Source organism: Sceloporus occidentalis, unplaced genomic scaffold (genome assembly GCF_023333645.1).
Source record: "Sceloporus occidentalis isolate IW3139 unplaced genomic scaffold, rSceOcc1.0.p SCAF_3, whole genome shotgun sequence".
In the NCBI taxonomy this organism is placed as follows: Eukaryota; Metazoa; Chordata; class Lepidosauria; order Squamata; family Phrynosomatidae; genus Sceloporus; species Sceloporus occidentalis.
In genome coordinates this window covers 133,782,371-133,803,839 of record NW_028316983.1, presented here as the reverse complement: position 1 = coordinate 133,803,839, position 21,469 = coordinate 133,782,371, and the positions used below count along the sequence as shown (strand labels likewise).

Here is a 21,469-nt window from a genome sequence, read left to right as displayed (position 1 = left end):
TTTAGGGGTGAAGTGCAGTTTGATAGCTTTTTGCCAGGCAATGGACCTAGCCCAATTGTGTTTGATGGTAGGGGACTCCTGGTAAGAGGAGGGATTTTAAAAAGCAGAGTTCATTGGTGACAGATAGTCTAGTCTAGTCTAGTTTAGTCCATCTGGTCTTATGAGGAGAGAAGGAAAAAAGAATTGAGATGGCTGCAGAGCTATAGATGTCTGTCTAAAGTAGTGATTCCCAAAGTTTGGTTCTCCGAATGTTTTGGACTTCAACTCCCTGAAGCCCCAGTCAGTTTGGCCAACAGTCAGAAATTCTAGGAGCTGAAGTCCAAAACATCTGGAGGACCAAAGTTTGATAACCACTGGTCTAGAGGAAGGGAGATAGTTAAAGAGTGGCTAAATCCTGCCAAATGTTTGATTTTAATATAACCATACTGAGCTTGAAGTTAACTCTCATGAGATATTTTATTTCTGTATGTTTCTCAATAAAAGTTACTGCTTGTTTTATTGTAGTTGACTCTGACTGAACTGATCATTAGAAACTGGAAAGAAAAAAAAATACATGCTATATAAAGTATTGAAATTGGTTTATGGAGACACTTGGGACCCTAGCCCTTATACATGTAAGGACAGTGTTAAAAGGATGAAAGAACAAAGTGTTAGTGACTGAGTTCTTCCAGAGACTGGAAGGTGGAATCAGCCAAAGTTTTAAAGTTGACATGGGTGTCAAACCAAGTGCAATCAATGGGACTTTGCTATGAAATAACATGCACAACTCATTGAAAGCAATGGACTAAAGTGCAGCGCTTAAGCCAATCACTCTTAAGGAGATTTTATACTGGGATGGGACAACTGTGATGGGAGACAAATTTCACCACCCTGGTGTGTGTGTGTGTTTAACATCCCAAATTTGGTCCAAATCTACCAACTCCACTTTCAGAAGTGACCAGAAGTCACTTCCAGTTTCAATTTTCAGGTATTTCAGGAAATATTGGGGCGGGGAGGTGTAGAACTGTGGGTTAAATGGAATAATCAACCACTCTTAAAGTATAAAGTTACCCTTTGGGAGAATTTTCTTACCCAAAATGGTTTTTTTTTTAATTCCTCAGAAATTTTCCCTTAGCCCTGATCAAACCCAAATGATTCCTTGGCCTTTAAAGGGCCTCAAAATAGCAAACTCTCTCTCTAGAAGTAGTGGTTTACCAGTGTTTATATCCCACCCCCACCCCATTCAAAAATGTCCTTTTGAGAAGCTAGAAGCAATAACTGGAAGTTACTTTTGTTTGTGATTTTTGGCCACTGCAAGATGATGATGATGGTGGTGATGGTGGTGGTGGTGGTGGTGGTGGTGGTGGTGATGGTGGTGATGACCATCTCCTTTCACTAACTTGTGGGTGCTAATGCTGCTGAATGAGAAAGCATCCATACATTCAGCAGCCAGCGGGAGGGGATAATCTTCAAAGCACTTTTAATAATAAATTGATATCTTACTTTCTAGTCTGAAATGGAGGAGTCCAAGGGGAAAACATTCTACTGATTATATGAACAAGCACTTATAATTATACTTTGCATTCTGCCTTCTGCCTCTTCTTATTGTAAATATTTATTTATTTTTAAAAGGTTTTTGGTTATCATCATTCAGTGATGTTCCCAAAGGTGGTTTACATAAAAGAAAAGAACCATGAAGAACTATATCAAAGCAAAACATCTTCAGCCAAAAAGCCACAACTAAGAAAAAGAACAAAATTATCAGCAAAATATTTTAAAACTCTCTGACAGTTGATTGCACAGTCAGTTGCACACATAACCTTTATTGCACATCTACTTGTGCAATGATAACTGCATTACAGACTATGCTTATGGTACCTCAGAAAAAGCAACAGGTCTTGAGCCAGAACAGTGGTGTAATTGGACACATATCACTGTCTGCTGGAAAGACAATAATGCAAGTGCTAAGCAAACCTCTTGGTGGACAACTTTTCATCCCTGTGGCACCACCACTAAGATGGTCCTGTCTGCAACTGCCTCCTTTCTCACCTCAGATGGCAGGGACATCCACAGGAGGCCTTCCACAGAAGACCTTTATGTATGGATTGATAATATGGAAACAGCCTTGTGGAAATATCCACTTGAACAAAAGAGAGCTTCACAATGTTGGAAACACGAGGGTGTACATTCTGCCTTCATTCCACAACATCCCTGTCCCTGTCATCTCCATCCCTGACTCTCACTTGAATGTGGGTAGAAGTATCTTTGTATCTAGAAAGTCTGATAACTCAAGTTATTTCTCATATTAATCAGCCATAAAATCTTGTACCATTCAAGCAAGATTACAAGATTTACAGCTTCAACTGAGATGAAATGAGAAATGTTTGTACCAGAAAAAGCCTCTGTGAAGAGAATCACAGCAAAGCAAAGAGAAAGGTGTCGTGTCCAGTTCTTAGCAGGGATTAGAAGGGGGAAGCCACCTTCCATACCAGACAAAGGGGAGCTGGGATAAAGGGAATAAAGGGGAGAGCCGCATTCAAAATACTCTGTAAGATAACAGCCCTGGGATAATCGTGTTAACTTTACATTTTTAATACCAAATCTTTTGTTCCGGACCTAGCATCAGCCGTCTGCCTTTCTTGTTTACCTAACTAAATGTGTGAGATGAGAGCATCAGACATGAGGAAGTCATGTGGGATACAGTAAACAACCAACAGATGGATGCTATTTATTTTGTTTTGGAGGCTTTTCATAATTTTTCATAAGTTCCAATAGTCGTTTTGCTTATAGGCTCACTCGGAAGCAATTTACACGCACACACCCTCTGTGCTTACTTCCAAAATTCTAGTGTGCATGAGGCATCTGTTATTGGAAGCCAGTGGAATTTATTGTATTGGCACAGTGGTTTCCAAATAGTATTCCAAAGGACCCCAGAGTATTTCTGAAGCTTGGCCAAGGTCCCTGAAAAAGGATCCATAACAATGGGGTAGCTTTGCTGAAAGACAGCTTGTTCCTAACATTGATTGAAGATTGATTGATTGATTGATTGATTGTACATGTATCCTATCTTTGTCTTTAAATGGGATCCACTACTTATCACTCTGTATGGTGCACCCATAAGAAATATTGTGTATGTGTGTGTGTGTGTGTGTGTATTATTTAGCACATCTTCAGTTCTTGGACAATGATAGTCTGAGTCAAAGTTGATATGACATGAGATAGTTGTAATGGGTGCCTTGGTGGCATCACTAGGGTTGGTGTCACCTAGTGCAGTAACTCATGGCTTCACCCCCAGCATAACTATGCTCATCTAAGTAGGAGCATCAACAACCTAAGATATGCAGATGACATAATATTACTAGCAGGAACCAACAAAGACCTGGAACCATTATTGAAGAGGGTCAAGGAGAAAAGTGCCAAGGTGGCCTTGATGTTGAACATCAAGAAAACTAAAATAATGACCATGGAAGATCTACAAGAATTCATCCTAGATAACAGTAAAATTGAAAATTTTAAAATGAAAAAGTGCCCATACCTTTGATCAAACATTAATCAGAGATTGTAATCAAGAACTTAGAAAAAGGTTAGGGTTGGGAATGTCAGTTATGAAAGAACTGGATAAAATCCTAAAGAGTCGAGATGTAACTCTGAACACAAAAGTCAGAATCATACAAGCCATTGTATTTCCTATTACCATGTATGGATGTGAGAGCTGGACAGTCAAGAAAGAAGATAGGAGGAAAACCAACTCATTTGAGATGTGGTGCTGGAGAAGAGTGCTGAGGATTCCATGGAAGGCCAAGACGACAAACAAACGGATCCTAGAACATATCAAACCCAACATATTTGGGTAGGGAGGTACCTTGGGCCCTTTCACACAACACAGAAAAGGCTGAGGATGGACAGCTTATCAGTCAGTTAAACTCAGTTATGATTGAAGTCTAAAGCCAAAGCTGGAGAAGGAAGGGAGGAAGTTAGAGTTTGGGGGACATTAAAAATTGATACAAAGTGTAATCATCACAATGCATGCAGTTATAAAGACGCCTGTTAATAAAGAAATTGTTCCTTGGAGATTTTTCATTCAGGGAACTGTCTGAATCTCCACCATGCACTATCATGAACTCTGAGAAACACACATTTATTCTAGTTTGGAGCTATATTAGGATTCTTGGAAGGAAACCCAAGGAAGGATTTAAAAGAAAGAATAAGGTAAGTAACAAGATCCCAGAGTTGAATAACAAAACAGCATCCTGTCATAGGAGAACTATCCCTCTGCAAAAGAGGGCCTTTGCTTTAGGATTCATTGACTTGGTACTTGACATTTTTTCTTGGAGGTACAAACCTTGAGACAAATCTAGTGGAAAAGTCTCTTCCTGGGCATGCACATCAATCTTCAGCACAGGGGCTACATGCATGCTTCCAAGACTTTATGTGCATCCTCCTATGAGTACCCTGATTCTCCTACCTCATAATATCCCCTTAACAACCCACCTAGTTCTCACAAATCATTGTTTCTCCATTTCTGCTAACAGTGAGGAAAGAGTCTTCTGATTCTGGATGATTAACAGAGATGGGTAGAGGAAGGTTGGGCAATTCATGGCATACCTTTCCAATTTTAACAGCCCAGCTCCCTTAGAAGCTCTCCCACCCACCCACCTGCAACATGTTTTCATTATTTATTTTGGTTAAAGAGAGAATTTTCCCTTCCTGGAAATGTCCAGTAAGTTCAATCTCTGTTTAAACAAGGCATGCTTCCCCACCTTGGTTTTTTTTTTTTAAACAGTGTTAAGGTTTCTAGGAAACTGGACATGGAACTGTGGCCGTTTCTGGTTTCACAATGATGGTGTGGCCTGCATTGGAGGACACAAATGATCTCCAGCCATGTGTGTATGTGTGTAGGCATATGTGAAGTCCTTGTCATCCACCAAACCTGCATGAAAAACTGGGGTATAACTGAAGCTGAAAAACTGGTGTATTCCCTGATTAACTCCTGTCCCTTTGTTGTCAGGGGTATTTTGGCATGACTGAATTTTGCATTTGGGCCCAGCCTTTTCAAAAGTTAAAATCATTTGAGTTTGATTATATTAGGTGGCTACAAATTCTGACACTGTTTTCATGAATTCAGAAGCCCCATTAAATTTTGAATCTAATTAAAAATAAGACCTGGCTGTAGCGTTCCTCAAATAGTTAAGCAAATATTATACATTGTAATTGTAGTAATTCCCCTATGTTTTCCACTGTCAGGAATCTTCCTTGTTGGCTGAGTAATTCTAGACATAAAATCACCCCAACCTACAGCATCTTGCTTAATTAGATACTTCCCAAATTTCATTCTCTGAATGTAGAAACTGTTATTTTATTTCCAGTATTCTTTTTGTAACTGGATACATGTTTTAGGGAATGAATAATTATTTCTAGGAAAATTGGCTTACTAAGCAGGACATTAAGACCATAAGGTAAAAACCATGCACTCACGTTTTATGTATCATTATGTCAGTAGGATTGTTTTACATTAACAACAGGTACTTGTTTACAATGATTTCCATAGATCTGCAGTGCTGCAGTCAATGGTTTTGAGTCATGATGACTATGTATTTCTGCCACAGACAGAGGCAGTATGCTAGGGAAAACAAGCGGGTGTGTGCTTCTGCCCTATGTCTTGCTTGTGGGTTTCCTAGAAGCACATCAATATATATATATATATATATATTTATATATGTTATACAACTTGATACAACTTGATGTTAAGTTTCATTTTAGGAACCACACAGAGAGCATCACCTTTTGCCCTGTATACACTTGTAAAACCAATCAATCAACTGGATTTACCACTATGGAATGGAATGCTGGACTTGTTTTGATCAAGCATAATTCTTATTTTCTTACACTTGCTTCCACTCCTTCTTAGCCGACCTCATCAATTTCTTCCTTAAACTACCTGCCCCTTTGGAATCAAGGCATTTAAGCCACCTATTCAGGGGCAGGGCTGCAGTCTTTCATGTTATAGGAGCCAGCCTCACCATAATGTCAGTGAAGAAAGATGGGGCATTGTAAGGGGTTTGCCTACAAATTCACTGCCCTGAAAACAATACTATGGAACGAAAGGAATGCATCACACATACCCCACTCACACTTCCATTGTGTATAAGGAAAAGTCAAACGTAACACTTTAAGTGTGACAGCAGTGAATATGCATTCACTGCATTCTGCCATACTGCATGTTAGAATAATTTCCATCACAAGTCGGCAATGATGTTTTTGTCTTCACCCACCAAGTGTGACATCTGCTTTAAAACCAAACATCGTTGTTAGAAGGGTGGAAATTGCTGAGCATTGTAAGGAGGAAGAGAGATCCTGTTTGAGAATCAAACAATAGGGCCATGCAATTTCTCCTTGGATTTGTTTGGCACTGTACTCTGAGTGTACAATCCATAGGGAGAGGCAGGTAAGAGATGATGATGGAGATGATGATGATGCCTTCCATCTTCCCCTCCACCTCCTATAACAAAGCATTTGTGGTTAGAGAGCTGTTCTGGATGGTGTGTGCTTTAGTCTTTCCTATTCCCACACATTCATCTGCATGTGGCTATTTCTTACTTTTACCTTACACTCTGCCTGTATTGTTCATTATTTGCACTCCTTTAGCCAGTGAACTACCCACATGTACAGTACAAAGAGAGAAGTTGTGGCTGCTCCTGTAGCTTGTCCAAGTCCCTTGCTTCTTTTAACATGTTTTTTTTTCTGCATTTGAGTCCTAAATGGTTCCCTGGCCATACCTGCACTTTTGCACCAGGGAAGTTTTTTCTCTTTGTTCTATATCTCATCACAAAGCAAATCAGCTAGGTATTCTGCTGTATTCTACGTTACCATTTATCCTCCCGCGCTTATGCTTTAGGCAGTTCACTTGGTCATCTGCACCCTTTGTGCTAGAGGGAAGTGTACAAGGGTTTGAATACAGGTATGTAAGAACCCCTGAAACCTCATATTTTCTGTACTCCCAGTTCTTGCTTGCACCATGGAGACTTGAGCACTGTGTAACATCTTCATTGTGTCTATAGGATAATGAGTTGCATGTGTGGTGGGGTACAGTGATGCCATGGAGATCTTTCCCCATTGCAGTGTGTTTCTTCTGTGGCTGACTATTATTGCGGGGGGGGGGGGCAATGTCAGCTAAAGATGGGGGAGAAATTTGTTCAGTTCACAGTTTAGTGCATGCTGACCTGATTTCACATTATTGAACTATTGTATGAATCAAAGAAGAGTTGTTCCTTGACATGTATATTTCTTTGAATTTTCCTGTGGAATTCTCCTGTTTGAAAATTTTGTTTAGGAAAGCAAAGTCCACACAAAATCCATTTGCTCAAGAAAATGAATTACCTTAAGCAACCATTCCTCTTCTGAATTAATTTGGGTATTCTTTCAATATCGGACATACAAAATTCTGGCCAATGTTATCATATACAAAATTAAACGAGAAAGTTTTTTTAGCCTGTTTGTTCTCCAGAATAGCCACCATATTTAACAAAAACACTTGGGGTCCAACAGGATGTCACTCTTTAAAATCCTTATCGTTGATTTCTGAATTTCTTCCAAAATTTTGAAGCTTTATCACATTTCCACCAGATATGATAATAAGTACCATCTTGTTGGTCACACTTCCAACATTTTCGACCTGCTGATTTATAAATCTTATTGATTTTCACTGGGGGCTTATGCCATCTAAACAGCATTTTTGTATAATTTTCTTTATAATTTTGGCATAAGGTAATAATTTTAGTGTCTTTCCAAGATTGTTCCCAAAGTTCAGTATCTATTGTTTCCCCCAAATCTTGAGCCCATTTGACCATGGAATGCTTAATATATTCATCTTCCAAATCTGGAAACTTTTAAATGGCATCAACCATGGAAAATTGTGAAGGAGGGTTGGGGAAACACAGACGTCCAGTGTTGGGTTGGAGCAGCATTTCTGCAGCAAACAATGCAATAAAGCTGGAGCTGGGAAATAATATAATTCTATTCCATCTGAACCTATTGCAGTGTTTCCCATGAAGGTGCAAGGACTGGCGAATCTCCACTATTGATAACAGTTTATCTTTAATATGTTGAGGAATTTTCTAACTTGGCTTGCGAGCAGGCAGTAACATCAGAATCAGAAGCAGCAACTACAACAGTACTCAGTGATGGAGAATCTAGGCATGGGTGAACTAAGAGAACTATTATTTGGAAAGAACATGAAAGAACACACATACAAAAAGAACTCACTGTAACATCCAGCATACAGAGCTAACTGAAATGGAAAGGGGATAACAGAATTTGAGGGCTGGATTGAGGGGTAATATCTACCTGTCTTGAAGAATGGTCCACAGAAAACAGGAGTGGCTCAGGCCAGGAGTCTGAGGGTGATAGCCTCCAGGCATAACTGCCCGGGTCAACTGTGGTGTGGAAACTAGGTTTTCCTAGTCATATTTATACTTCAAAACTAGCCCCAGGCTAAGATGACTTCATGAAAAATTAAGACCTGAGAGCCCTTTGGAAAGACCAAAAGGTTTCTGAAGTGGTGGACTGCTTTGATATCCAAAAGATGAAAAAGACTACAGTGAACCCGCATCATATGCAGGTGTGATATCCGCATCTTTCAGCATATGCTGAAAGCCATGCCAGAAGAAGCCTTGGCACGCCCCAGAAGCAGTAATGGTGTGTGTGCCTATGGCACGTGGGGTGCACCACACCACACCACAGGCACAAGCCCCATTATTTTTAATGGGGCTCAGGCATATGCAGAATTCCCCTTATGCGGGGGGGAGTCCAGAACGGATCCACTGCGTAAGGGAAGGGCCCATTGTAATTTAATTGATGGATACTTCATTAACTTTACAACATGCAGACAAGATCTGGAGTACCCCAAACTGTGGAGACAGCAAAGATGTTTAGGAATACAGCAGGGAATGAAAGGGAATCCAATCTTGTTTGATCTGTTGGCAAGGAACCGTCTTGGATTTTCATTTTTTTTGTTAGAAACACAGTGCATATGGGTGTGCGTTGGAGGGGGTTGCCACATCCTTTAGCAAGCCCCTTCATCCTCTTTATGATGTTCACATATCTGAGGTCTATGTGCTATATTCAAAGTACTACCTTTTCTGGTATTTCATAGGCCATCACAGCCTCGCCAGCACATGCTGCTGTCCAGTGATATCATAGCGAAATATTGCTGGATAAAATACCTCATGAGGATATCAGGGTACTTATAGTAGCTGTGTGTGTCTTTCTACAACAGGCAAGGCAAACAGCAGCTGCCTCCTGAATCCCTCACTGAGTATGCATGAATAACAAAACAAAGAAAAAAGGGACAGCAGATTGGTCTATGCCACCAGCCACTCCTAGTATGTTAAAAACAACAACACAACATAGATCCATAGACAAAAATCGAAATCTTCAGAAAATGGAGACTAGTAAAAGGGAAAAGGGAAAAACTAATCCCTGAAGTCTCTAGAAGGTTCAAATTTCTGTTTACTTATTCAAGGCTTACCTGGTCTGGTTGTTTCATTTCATGTGTCCGTTGTTAGTTTTGAATTAAAGGTTTGCTCAAATATGTTGAACTACTCTTCTTTTTCATTGCGTAGGAACCTGTTCCCAATTCTTTCTAAGTAATTTCTGCCTCTGAATCCTAATTTTCTGTTAAAGAAGTAAAGCCCAGGAGCACATCTGCTTTGTTAACTGAGATATATTTGTACTATACTAGGAAAATTGCTTGTGCAAGTATATGTAATCAGGCAAAACAGCCTATAAAATTGAGAAGAAAAATGAGGAGAAATGTACCCCAAATGCGTATGAATTTTCATATGCTACAAGAACCCTTTTCATAAATTTTGCATGCTCTTTCTTAGTTTTGATCAAAATCTAGATTAATAAAAAGTTCTCAGATTTTGAGATGGACTAAATTTAAGACTGGGAGGAGGAATAGAAACTGCAAGCAATGCACTCAACAGATCCATCTACCCATATTGTTATGTAGCAGTTGCAACAACTGCTGAGGCACGGATGTCAGTTTTTACACATTCATTTCTGCCATGTTATCAATTCATCCTCATAATCTGTGCTGTAAGTGCACAAGATCCCAGGTATGCTATGCTGTTATACATCCCCATGACACCAATCACTTTTTGGTTACTGGTTGATTTGTTACAGAGTTCCCTGAAAAGAGTACTTCAAAATTAAAACAAGAGATTATAATAATGAGTCTTTGGCCTGTTCCGCATGGGCTTTTGCGGTGCCCCATCATGTGCTAGGGGTTGGCCGAGGACCTAGCGTCCATACCGGCCTCACTCCTAGCACATGACGGGGGCGTAAAAATGGCCGCGCCCTATACACATGGGCGTGGCCATTTTTACGTGCCGGCCTTAGCGTCCGTATGTAACATTAAGAAAATGATGCGTCGAGCGCGCCATTGGCACCTCGGCGCATCATTTCTGCGACACAAGAAGAAGCCCCATTTTGGCGCTTCTTTTTAGCTGCGCCGGGAAACCTCGTGGCCACTGGGGCTTCTCAGTGCAGCTAATGACGGTGCAAGCAGAGCGCCGCTTTTCGGCGCTCTGTAACGTGCCCATGATGATATTTTTATAGGCTGCTCTGATTTGGTTGCCAAATCTGAAGCCCAGAAATACCATAAGGATTACAAAATATAACATGTGTGTGTTTGTGTAACTGGAAATAAAGAGACAGGCTAATTGCAGGCAGAATATCTACCCAATTGTAAATAAAGATCAGAATGCCAGCATAACTATTAAGACTGAGATATGAGCTGATTTAACTGATAATAACCTTCTAGTAGGTACAATGTCTCATGTAGTTTGGTGGCTGGCAGCCAAAAGCCCAGATTTAGCTCTAGCCGATTTGTTTATATTATATTTAATAATCTGATTGGAATAGAGGGTTGTTCACATAAAAGGACACTGTCAACGCTGTTGTTTTGATTTGACCAGATAGAACAACTGATAGACTTATTTGGAGGCTAAGAGAGAAAAATCAGACTGCTTTTGCAGTCTGCAATGTATGAAGAGAAGGCTGTTCCTGCCATGCTGTTCCTGACAACTGATAAACTGCCCAGACACATGCTAAGAAGAGACGCACTGAGGATGTTTGTAGCTATGTAATGGAGATTTATAGCTATAACAAGTATAACAATAACAACTATAATAACGTTCAATGATATAAATGGATAAATGGCTGATTTATATTATTTAAGATGATAATATTCTTCTACGTGATAATATTCTTCAGAGATAAAGGTTCAGTCCTTATGAAGGTGTAACATCTGACTTGCCATATACTGTACGCTAATGAATGTATGATGCCTTGTATGTAATGTAATGTAATGAAAACAATGTGTCCATGTCTGTAATTTTTGCCTCTAAGTGGGCCTTATATATTTGTATATCTATGACTGCATATAATAAATAGCCTAAAATGGCCTAATAGACCAGAGAGCCTGGTCATTCTTCCATATAAATATCCTGAGAGTCCAGTACTTAGGAATGCTGAAGTGGACTGTTGATGTTAAATCTGCCTGTCTCATTTTCAACATCATCACAAATTGGGTGCCCAGATGGCCAGAAGATGATAACAGGACCACAGATGGAATACAGATTAGATGGCAAAGGGCATTCAGTCCCTCAGTCTAATCTTGAGATAGGGGTGGGGAACCATGCTTGTATCAACAGGTTTAGGAAGAGCAGGAGAAATCTAGGTATTGATGAAAATGAAATCCTGGTTATCCACTATTACCAACAAGGTGAAATACCTTTTCCCAAGGTGAAAAAACTGTACATTCCAGAGGGCACACATTGAAATATCCTCTAGCTTCATAATGTCTCTGACACACCAGGTGTGGCAATGCAGAAGGCCTCAAGATTCAGCATTCCATTTGCCTGATACTCCATTCAGACCAGCGTGCTCACGATCTTTTGCTTAGGCATGCAATACAACCTGTCTGTCAACTCTGCAAGTGTCTTGGCCAAGCACCAAGTTCAAACCACAAAGCTCACTTTGTCAGAGAGCCACATCGCCCAGAAAAAGCTTGGACATGCCTAAAGCCATATTTCAAGTGGGCCTTGACTGCTACCATGCAGGCAGTTTTGCTTATATGTAAAAGTATTCAGCCTTGCATTCAGTTCTTCCAGCCTTTCCACCCTCTCCCTGTGTCTAAACAGGAACAAATTTCTGAACAAAGTTGTTCATGACAGGAATCTAAATTCTGCGCAAAGAAAACTTGTATTCTGGCATTGTTGTGACATGACAATGATAGAACTGGGCCCTTACCACTCCTCCCCTAACTTGTCTGTGATGGTCTAACTAAGCAAGATATAAGACAGGCCAAAAATATAGGAAGCTGCCTTATACTGAGTTATACAACTGGTCCATCTGTCCCAATAGTGACAACTCTGATCAGCAGCTCTCTCCAGAGTTTTGGGTCATGTCCTAAACTGCCCTGGAGATCCATGGTATTCTCAGGTAGCCCTCTCCTTAAATACCAACTAGATTACACCCTGCTTAGCTACCAAAAATAAATTGGAAAGGTTGTGTTTGTGGTGGTATAGTAGTGTTTAAAGAGGTTCCAGATTCCCAACTCTTAAACTAGAACACTGTGCCAGCTCATGTATCACACCCGATATCATTCGTAAGTAACTGAAAACTGGAGGGGTTGACAATAAAGAGTCCTGTGGCCCTTAAAAGATTAAACTTTAAAAAAAATAACATGACCTTTTGTGGATTATAGCCCAATTTTATCAAATTCATGGCATAAAATGCAAAAAATGAAGATATATTTGTATATCTATAGATATAGACACAGACATACACGCATGCAGATTAAGGCAGTGAAATCTGAGGGAAAACAAAGGCAGATAGTATTGCGAGTGACAATTATATTATTAACTATGGCCATTCACAAAATCATTGTTGCTGATAATTGAAATAACTTGGCACAAAGTGGGCCAATTAACACAGATAGTAATAAGAAACTGTTAGTCAGACTCAGACCTCTGGTGATAGACTGCGATGTCCTCATGAATTCTACCTTAATTGGATGGGGACTAGGCACCCCTCTGTCCTTTCTTTCAGGCACAAAAGTGTTGTGTGAATCCCACACAGATGTAATATAAGTTCCCATTTGTTTTTCTAGGTTTGCTTCTTTGATTCTAATAGCATAGGGCCAAGCAGAAATGATCCTATTACTTTGTTACTATGTCAAAAAAGCAAAGGCTCCCATCATTCAGTACTTTGCATTTCAATTTGAATGATTTCCATCAGTCTCCTCCAACTATCACTCTATGGGTTGAATCTGTGTCCCGAACTAAGTTGATATGGTGGCCCAGCAATACTTTGGCTGAGTTTTGTCAAAAAATGGATGCAGACACTTTCACCTGTTAGAAAAAGGGAAATGTTTTCAAGTTTTAAGAAAGAGAGTTGGTTGACTGTGGCATATTATGCCTCAATGCATCTACTTCCTAAGATCATTTGGAATCTTTACTAGTACCAACATTAATATGGAGCTTGAGAGTGAATGGAAGGCTCATTCTGAGTAACTCAGGCAGGATACAGACTGCCCCTTTGGGGCAGCCTACACCTGCCCCTTTCCCCGACGGATTGAGGCCTCAGCTGCCACAGCTGCAGCCCCAGAGGCTCCGATCCACTGCTTTTCCTGGCCTCGGGGAAGTGGCAAAAAGCCACTTCCTCGCAGCCTGGAAAGGGGTGTCCTTGGTGCTTCATGCCCCAAGGACACCCCGACAGCAGCGGGGAAAGGGAGAAAGGGGCCGCTCTGCCCCTTTCTCTCTGTATCGCTGGCACGGCTGTTTAAAGACTGCGCCAGTGATACGCGCAGTGGAAGGAGCTCCAAAATGAAGCTCCTTCTGGCGCCGCTGAAAGGGTGCCACAAGCACCCTGCAGTGGCATCAGGACGTCACGTCCGCACTGCACTGTTTGGTTGCAGTGTGGCTGTGACATCATAATGGCGGTGCCCATGTAGACAGGGCGTCACCATTACAACACCGCGGTTACATGCTAGGGTTGCGGGGCGTCTGGAAAGGACGCCCTGAGGCAACCCTAGCACGTATCCAGGCCAGTGCTTTGTGCCAGTCTGGATACCACCATAGTAAGCAGACTGGCCTTTGAGAATACAGATGATGTGATCATCTTTCATTTAACCAGGGATGGGAATCCTATGTTTTGTTGTTACCTGCCCAGATCTTGTAGACTCAAAGCTGCGGCTTCCTTGACAGAATCTATCCATCTGTAATGCAATGTTCCTCTTTTTTTTACTGGCTTCTACCTTACCAAGCAGTGAGATGTGGTGGTGCTGACTCTGTTGATTGCAAGATTGTCAGGTTGGCAGTTCAAGGCCCGGGTGCTGCATGATGGGGTGAGCTCCCATCACTAGTCTCAGCTTCTGCCAGCCTAGCAGTTTGAAAGCATGAAAATGCAAGTAGATAAATAGGTACCACTCTGGTGGGAAGGTAAACAGTGTTCTGTGCAATCATACTAGCCACATGATCACAGAGTAGTCTCTGACAATGCTGGCTCTTTGACTTAGTAATAAGCACAACCCCCTAAGGGCCATCCAGTCCAACCCCCTGCCATGTAGTAATACACAACCAAAGCACTCCCAAAAAATAGCCATCTAGCCTCTGTTTTAAAACCTCCAAAAAGAAGACATATGTTTGCAGTATGATCCCTAGTGCCTCTTTCTTTCCTGAAACCAGCTTGGACATCTAGCATTTCTCATTCCATGTATGGTCAAAGTCTTTGTTTTAGAATGTTGAGCATTGCTTTGCTTGCATGGGCGATCAATGCAATGTGTGGCTACTGTATCCCCAGTTTCCCCTTTCTTGGGGAAAGCTGTGGGCCATTGTTTTGTTTTCCATATTTGTTTACAGATTTTAGTTAAAACTAGAGTAGATTCTGTCCGTGAAAACTGAAGCAGCTCTTTTGGAATGCTATCTCTTCCTGGTGATTTATTTCTCGCAAGTGCTCTGAGTGCAGCTTCCACTTCACTTTTGAAAACTGGAGGTTCATCTTCATATGATTCTTCTTCAAATGAATCTGTCACCCTTTCATAATTTTTGTATATTTCTTCCTTGTATTGTTTCCATTTTTGTATTTAAAAAATCAACTTGGTCATGTAATGTGTTCCTCTGCTGGTCATAGAACATTCTCATTCTTGGTTTAAATTTCCCTTTGATTTCTCAGAGCTTGTTGAAGAAGTCTCTCATTTTTTTTTTAATTGACACCTTCTGTTTCTCTGTATTGGTTATTATATTAGTCCTCCATGTCTCTGCACACATGTTGTTGAACAGTTGCATTAGCGTTCTGACTCTATTTCCTTTTCCTTTTTGTTCATCCTTAACTGCTTGAAGTGCTTCATCTGATATACAATGAGGCTTCTATTTCTTTCTGGCTACAGATAGTGTCTTTTTACAGCCCTCTCTGACAATGTCCCTAACTTCAATCCAGAGTTCATCTGGCTCCAAGTCACATTGTTGTTGTGTGCTTTCAAATCATTTCCAACTTCTGGCAACCCTAAGGCTATCATGGGGTTTTCTTGTGAAGATTTGTTCAGAGGAGGCTTGCCATTGCCTTCCCCTGAAGCAGAGACTGTATGACAGTAAGTTTCATGGCTGAGGTGGGAATCAAACCCTGGTCTCCAGAGTCATAGTCCAACACTCAAACCACTATTTTTTACATTCTCTTTACAGTCTTCAGGTTGTATTTCAGCATGATGGTTGGTTTAGTGTTCTTCTTTAGCTTTATTCTAGTTTTTGCCATTAGTAGTTCATGATCTATGCCCCAATCTGCTCATGATTTTGTTTTTGCAGGAAGGATGGAGCTTCTCCATTTTTTTACTTCTAATTATATAATCTATTTGATTTCTAGTTTGGTCATCAGATGATGTCCATGCATACAATTGCTTTTTGGGCTGCTTGTACAATGTGTTTGTGATGAACAAACTGTTGATCTTGCGAAATTCAGTGAGTCAGTCTCCTGCTTCATTTTGTAAATCTATGAATCCTATGATGCTCCAGATCAACAGTTAGAGATGGCAAGATCAACTATTAGATGGCAAGCTCCAGTCTTCCTGGACAGGGAGTGTTGAGAAATGCTGGAAGCCCACTTCTAATTTAAATTATTGATATTTTAAAATACCAGGCATCTTCCTTCATTTAGCCAAATAATCAAGGACCATTAAATAATTAGAATTAAGCAGCTGATGGTGCAATCTTGTATAGATCTGCTCAGAAGTCCAATGCAACTCTTTTCCAAGTAAGCATATTTAGGTCTGCAACTGCAAAAAGACTCATACTTCAGTGTTGGAAAAGTAATCTTTCTCCACCTATGATCCAATGGAAAGCAGATCTCACAATGCTTCCAGCATTTGAAAGAATGATGTGCAGACAAAATCTACAAATGGATATATATTTGGACATGTGATCAGCCTTTAAAGAAACTCATGATTAATGAGATTGCCTTTCTGTCCTTGTGTTTTTATTTCCCTGCTTTTGTTATACTGCAACATTACATCATGTAGAAACCTTTTTTGTATCTCTTACATGCATTAAAGTTGAATAAAGATTATTTTAATGAAAGTATTTTAAAAAAATAGAGGAAAAACCAGTGTTAAGAGCATTATTCACAGAGAAGAAACTTTCTTACAGAGGATTCAGTGAGAAGTAATGCATTTTTTCTTTATCTTTTCTAGGTGCTATAGGTCATCACAGCCTCACCAGGACATGCTGGTGTCCATGGTTATCTTTTCCTGGCTATTTTAATATTAGTTTCCAATGTCATCTTCCATGGCTCCTTCCTTTCTTATTTAGCTATATATAAGAATCTTCCATCCACCCACAGATACTAATCTCAATTTTAAAACAAAAACAACATGAAAAACTCTCTGATCCCCCCCAAGCTTGCAAAAGATGGTAAACACAGCTGATACTGGTTAGGCCCAAGACCTCTGAAGCACTTACAAAAGTATTCATGAACTTCAAGAGTCTTTGGTAGCAGGATTTGCTAAAGGGGGGGGGGGGGCATTTGCCTAACAAGACATTAGGAGATGAATACTAATAAATGCAACCCCAATTTGCTCATACAGGCTAATCCACAAACCAAGGCAATCATTGGTTTCTGTATATTAATCCCATAGTTTCCTATTCCTTTCTTCTCCCACAATTGAGGACAAGCTTAAGGTTTGCCTATCAGCATGTCATTTCCACTCCAACCTGTGATGTTTCAGCTATTTGAAAAAGTGAGCTAAACCTTTCCCAGCCCCCCATGTTTATTAGGAAGAGAACAAGGATGTGGAGCTGTAACAGGATTAATCTGTCCCTAGGTGCCATTTACAGGAAAGCCATTATGGATTGTTATACTTTGCAAAAGAGACTCCCCTCCTTGGCAGAGTCACACCACTCTGTAGATGTGGATCTCAGATTCACTGTATGTAGCTCCTGGAAAGAAAACAGAGATTAACAACTCTAGGGATCCCTGGGGAATAGGAAAGGTGGCACTTCCTGAGCAAGAAAAAGGGACCTGGCTTGACATTTCCGGGGACAATTGTGTTGCTTCCCACACTTGCCAGGGATCCCCTTTCTTGATTAAAAAGATGTGGCTTTAAAAAAAAAACTGGGGAACAACTTTCACATGCATTTAAGGAAAGAGTTATCAGTGAACTTTTGAATACTAATGAATTCTTCCCTCACTAGATTTACAGAAGAGATGACATACACCCCCAGTCAATCTTGGTTTAAAATGTCAGTACAGTTACTTGAAAGAAAATTTGCCTCCCTTTGCCTTTCTTCAAGCATCCTCAAAATACAAATCAGATGTATTAGCACACAACAAAATACAAAAGAAGCCATAAAATCCACAGGTCCAACTAGTGTTGGGACTGCAGTCAGGAAATCAGAAAAAGAATAAAAATGGGGAGAGCGGCTATGAAAGAACTAGAAAAGATTCTAAAATGCAAAGACATACAACTGAACACAAAAGTCAGAATCATACAAGCCTTTGTTTTCCCTATTACCATGTATGGATGTGTGGGTTGGACAGTAAAGAATGAAGGTAGGAGAAAAATCAGTTCATTTGAGATGTGGTGCTGGAGAAGAGTGCTGAGGATTTCGTGGACAGCCAAAAAGACAAATGGATCCTAGATCAGATCGAGCCAAAAGTCTCCCTGGAAGTCAAGATGGCAAAACTGAGGCTGTCGTACTTCAGACACATCATGTGACAGCTCAACTCACTGGAAAAACCAATAATGCCAGGAAAAGTGGAGGGAAGTAGAAATAGAGGAAGGCCACATGCTAGATGGAAGGAAGGGTTCTATTAGGGAGGTCAGTTATATGTGTTTGCAGAAACTAAACAAAGCAGAGGACAGGGGGGTCTTGGAGATATCTCATCCCCAGAGGTTGCCATGCGTCGAGATCAGACAATCAGGATTCCATCCCCGGCTTCCCATAGTCCTAATCCCACACCCAGGTCCCTACGCTGGCCCTCAAGTAAATGCCCTTGCAGATTTTGAAGAAGGGCATTGACTGGATAGGAGCCCAGTTTAGTCCCAGAACCTCTTTTTGCTACAAAGACTGATCTTAGCATAGGCCCCAGAGATATTTTTTGGGTTCAGGGGCTCCCAATTGAGGGTGGGACAGCAAGACTTCAAAGCCAGCTGAGATTGTGTGTGTGTGAAAGTGTGTGTGTGAGATAGAAGGGATTTCCAGTTCTGCTGGGGGTCCTGTCCTTCTCCACTTTAGATTTTACAGCCTTGAAGTGAAAATCAGGCACAGGAGATGGAATATTCCCAAGCACTTTCTCCAGTCCCATTGGTTTCAACAGGTGTCAGAGCATAATTAAGCCTCAAGAGAGGTCTTCTCTTTAGGGCTATAACTCTCAAACCCTCTGCCCACAGTGTGACCCCATTCTGGGAGTTGTAGCATGGAGGGGGAGGACATTCCAGACCTTATCCATTCCTGTGGAGGGAAGCTTTTCCAAGCACCCTTAATTTTGACCCTCTCCTCTGGGATATTAGCTATTCCTCCTAATTTGGTGTCATCTGCAAATTTAATAAATATGCCCCCAATTCTGTCATCCAAGTCATTAATAAAGATGTTGAATAGCACTGGGCCCAGGACAGAGCCTTGTGGGACCCCACTGGTCACTTCTCTCCAGGATGAAAAGGAGCCATTGTTGAGCACCCTTTGGGTTCGGCCAGTCAACCAATTACAAATCCATGTAACAGTTGCCTTGTCTAGCCCACATTCTACAAGCTTGTTTGCAAGAATGTCGTGGGGAACCTTGTCAAAGGCCTTACTGGAACCAAGATATGCTACATCCACAGCATTCCCTTCATCTACCAAGCTGGTAATTTTATCAAAAATAAGATCAGAGGAAAGATGTGGAAGGTGCCCATGCTTGCATGCTCGGCTTAGGCTAACCAGGTGGCAGCAGGCACCCTTCCCTTGGCTCTGGGTGCCAGTCACCTGTGGGAGCCCTTGGCCCGCGAGGTCTTGCTTGTGAGCCCTGTTTTGAGCATTGGACTAGGACTCTGGAGACCAGGGTTCGAATCCCAGCTCAGGCCAGTAGAAACTTACTGGGTGACCTTGGGCAAGTCACACCCTCTCAGCCTCAGAGGCTAGCAATAGAAAAAACTCCTCTGAAGAAATCTTGCCAAGAAAAACAGACAATAGGTTCACCTTGGAAGCTGGCTTCCTTCCCGCCTGGGTGCCAGCGATTGGGCAAGGGACATGGGGCAGGGCAGGAAGGAGGGCAGCTGAAAGAAAGAGAGCCCCCCTCCCTCCCCTCCAGGGACGAGCCTGGCAGGCCTGGCTGAGGCTGTTTGTTTTAGTTACGAAATGTTGCAGGTGGCTCGGGGACAGTTGAGCAAAAGCTAGCTCTCTTAGGACAACCGGCTTTTGGAGGTCTGCCCTAGAAGCTGGCAGAAGCAACTAGGGGCAGTCGGTGGGGCCTCTAGGCCTCCGCCTCATGCACCTTAAAGACTGGATTTTCTCAAAGCCATGTCTACTAAATCATTGAGTCCTTGTCGCATCTGATGAAGAGGTCTGTGGTCCACCAAACTTTATGCCACTTTTTTTAAAAAGAGCTATATTTCAGAGGGAGGCACCTCTGAGGCTTCCTTGCCTAAGCAAACCCTATGAAATTAGGCAACAAGACATAGACACAAGACACTGTCTCTAAGGTGCCACAACATTTGTTTTCAGTGTGGTTGGTATCACTGGTCCCTCTGACTGTGAGGCATTCTGGCTGATCTAGGTTATGGGCTGCAGATTTCCCTGGGCTTTAGTTTCTTTTGAGAGAAAAGGCAGACTGAAAGGATGTCCTTCCTTCCTTCCTTCCTTCCTTCCTTCCTTCCTCCCTCCCTCCCTCCCTCCCTCCCTCTTTCAGGTCTGTTCTGAACACTTGCCAATCCCAAACCTCTTGGTCGGCCTTATTTTGGCCTTATTTCGAGCAAACATAGTACTTACTGCAAGCTTTGAGCTGCTGCTTCCAATTCCCCTTGAAACATGAAAGGGCGGCTATAACATTTTTGATACCTGACTGATTTTTATGAATACCTCCAAGTATCAAAAAATGTTGTAACCGCCCTTTCATGTTCCTGGAGGGAGATGGTTGGCATCATCCTCATCCTCATCATCTGCTCCTGTAAAACAAGTGGACGAAACTGTGCTTCAAAAGACATGAACAAAAATCCACCAGTGGATCCAGTTTGAAACTGCCTTAACTGCCCTGGATTTCTGGGAACTGTAGTTTTGTTAGACATTTAGACTCCTCTGTTAGAGAGCTCTGGGGCCACAAGAAACAACAACCCCGATGATTCCCTAGCACTGAGCCAAGGCACTTAAAGCGGTCTCAAACTCACTTTTTTCTGCAGTGTGTTTTGGACCGTAGTTAATGTATATTTTAATTATGCAAGTGATAACACTTTCATACCCGTGTGAAATGGCTCCATTCTAAGAAATCCTGAGATGTTTAGTTTGGTGAGGCACTTAGAGTTCTCTGCTACAGAGATCTGTTTTCCTGAACTGCAGGAAAATGATATCCTGCACCTGTGCTACAGAAATAACTTGATTTAATTTTTAATCTCTCTTTTTTCAGGGATCTTCCCTTCTTAATATCAGGTCAAACTACAAATACCAACAACGATCCCGATGATTCCCTAGCCTTGAGCCAGGGCAATCCAAGCGGTCTCAAACTAGGTCGTTTCTGCAGTGTGTTTAGGAGCTAGGACTCCAAAGAAGGGTTCGACTCGCCTTGGAAACGCCTTGGGCGACTTCGGGCGAATCACACACTCTCAGCCTTCTAAAATAGGCTGAGGCAACCTGCTGGGGATCCATCCATCGGGTCAGGAAAACCCTCGCAACCACCATTATTGGAGGCACCCTTGTGGGTGAAGCGTGGCCCTTGGAGGGGAGGCAGGCCCAAGGGGGATCCGAGA

At 41.6% G+C, this 21,469-nt stretch overlaps 1 protein-coding gene across 1 annotated transcript in view; it reads left to right on the top strand.

Annotated features, from left to right (window-relative positions):
* The window catches only part of LOC149316829 (thrombomodulin-like), a 902,913-nt gene that overhangs the window by 61,448 nt on the left and 819,996 nt on the right, over window positions 1-21,469 (top strand). The window lies entirely within an intron of this gene.